Below are 3013 nucleotides of genomic sequence, written 5' to 3'. Positions count from 1 at the left end.
TAAAAATGGAATTATGCATAAAATCTAAATGAAGGATGAAAATAAGGACAGTGAATAAAGAATCATCAGAAGGAAAATAGCAAAATGGTAGATATAAAATCAATCATAATAATAATGTCATGGCATGGAATACCCTTCTCTGACAAAGTAAACAAAAAAGGAGGATACAAATGAGCAACCAGTTTGTATCTGTATATTCAAAATAGTTAGGATACATATTTAGGATACAAAATAGTTCGTATACAGCTACTTTCCCTTAATTCAATGAATAGAAAGATTTGTACTAATATTGTTTGTGCACAGGATATCATTTCTTCAACTTGTACTATGAATAACCACTAAGAAGACAACAATATGCAATGTATTAATCATTGAAACTGTCCTACTAATCAGTTTTGAAACTGTCTCATTGCTATGTTTCTCAATAAAATTATTAAAATAATAATAATGTTGTGAAATAAAAATGATCTCAATGTCTCCAGAAAATAGGTAGAAAACAAGGTGCTGTTTATCATGCCTATAATCCCACCTATTTAGCAAGCTAAGGAAAGAGGACTGGTGGGCGACATAGCAAGACCTTTTCTCATACATAAATAAATATCAGGCAGAGACCACCAATCTACATGGAAAAACAGGACCTAAGTATAAGCTACCTACAAGAAACTCAGATGGAATATAAAAATAAATACAAATAGGTTAAAAGATAAGAAAAATATGCCATGCTAATACTATCCAAAAGAAAGCTATAATATCTATAATAATGTCAGTGAAAGGAGATTTCAGAATAAAGACTACTAGCAGGATCTACAAGCTGCTCTACATGGTTTTAGGGTAAATTCTGAGGGGAACTGACTGACCTTGGTAGATACAAAAGTTGCATTTTTAGTTATATAGGTCTTGTTTTAACTTGGTCTTATCCATCCTGCAGAAAAGTATAACCATAATGTATAAAAAGTAATGCCATATTAATATGCTGAGCTGTAAAAGGCTCAAGTCAACAACTTCTGACATTGCCAGTGCCCTATGGATAACCCACTACTATTATGGGTTACTGGACTATATTGGATTATTTTGCTGAATTCAAGCACCTACAATATTTAAATGGCAATGGAATACCCATCTACGCACCTACAATATTTAAATGGCAATGTAATAAACATCTCTGACAAATCTAAACAAAAAAGGTGATATAAATGAGGGACCATTTTGTATCTGTATATACAAAATAGTTAGGATGCATGTACAGATACTTTCTCTTAATTCAATGAGAAGAAAATTTTGTACTAATAGTGTTTAGACAGCATATCATGTCTGCATCTTCCACTATGAATAACTACTACAAAGACAGTAATATACAATGTATTAATTATAACTGTGCTACTAACCAGTTTTGAAACTGTGTCATTGTTATTTATTTCTCATTAAAATTAATTTAAAAATTTAAAAAAGAAAAAAAATTAACATCAAAATATATGAGAAACTAGTCTTCATAGGAAAACTTACATTGTTAAATAACTATATTATAGTTTTTCTGCCGAGTTACGGGAGCCCCCAAACCCAGTCCTAGCCCAGGTCCGGTGAATGTGCAGAGAGCTTCCTGCTACCCTGTGCCAGCGGGACAAGTCCCAGCCGAGGTGCAGAATGGGCCAGACCCTCTTCCAGCCCCTTGGGCCGCCCCCAACCACTCCGCAGTGCCTCCGCCACCCCGCACGCCGAGTAGGAATTTTTGCGCTGTCCAGGAGCCCCCAGACCCAATCCTAGCCCAGGTCCCGTGAGTGTGTGTGGAGAGCTTCCTCTTCCCCCTACTTCACCTTGCCCCCTCCAGGAGCAGCTCAGGCCTGGCATAAACGCCTGAAGTGTAATGCTGCAGCTGCAATCCCTGCAGAGAGTGTAGAGGATAGATCAAACCAGCTAGTCCAGGAACAGAACATCTCACCACAGGGGCAGAACAGGTTCACCCTTAAGGGCAGCAGTGGGAAGGAGCTGAGCACAGCAGCCAGACCCAAGCCAGACACAGCTGGATAAGTCCAAACTTTGTGGAGCTGTATGTGAACTTCAGTATGTGCGAAAATTATAACTACAGCAAAGATCCACAACAAAGGTCAGAAGACAGTGCTACACAAAATGACGAGAAGGAACAAGATGCAACCTCAGAACCCAAGCCCACCCGTAACAAGTGCAGAGGTCACTAACAGAAAAAATTGGAAATCACACAATGGAAAGCAATGAATCAACAGCTTCTGAAATAAAGAAACAGGTGCAGAAAGATGTAGAAGACCTCAGATTGGAAAAGAAAAAAGAAATCCCTGAATTAATAACAACTGCACTAAAGAATCAAATGCAGAAACATATGGAAGAAACCCAGTGCCCACAAAGAACAAGTGCGGACGATGCTAGCTCGGCTCAAATGCATGAATTAATAGCGTGGATAGTAAATAAGCAACAGCAGAAAGATATAGAAGAAATCAGAGCGCAATTCTTTACTGAAATTAAAAAAGAACTCTCAAAACTCATAGCAGATGAAGTAAAGAAGCAACTACACAAACATAGGCAGGAAACCCAATCTGAAAAAAACATTGCAGTAAAAGAATTTCTAACTGCTTCTAAAGAAGAAATTGATAAAAAAAAAAATAGAGGAGATTAGAAAAATGACGGATTCCCTGAAAGAACAATACAGGAAAGAAAAAAATCTCATAAAGCAGAGTCAAAGAGACATAGAGGAAATTAAAATCTCAATCACAGGTTGCAAAACCGTTTAAGTGAATGTGAAGACAGAGTTTCAGATCTTGAAGATGCTGGTGTACCTAGCGAAAAGGGAAGAAAGGATCTCTTAAAAACAACGAGGATGCAGGAAAGAATAATCCATCATCTGCAAGATGATGCAAAGATGAACAATGTGAGACTAATAGGCATCAATGAGAAAGAAGGAGCCAACACAAATGACATTAAAAAAATATCGGCAGAAGTAATAGCAGAAAACTTCCCAAATATGAGGAAACAATCTGACATTCAG

The sequence above is a fragment of the Octodon degus genome, unplaced genomic scaffold, assembly GCF_000260255.1.
Source record: "Octodon degus isolate 3935 unplaced genomic scaffold, OctDeg1.0 scaffold00301, whole genome shotgun sequence".
Taxonomy (NCBI): Eukaryota; Metazoa; Chordata; class Mammalia; order Rodentia; family Octodontidae; genus Octodon; species Octodon degus.
Note: the sequence above shows the minus strand (reverse complement) of the source record.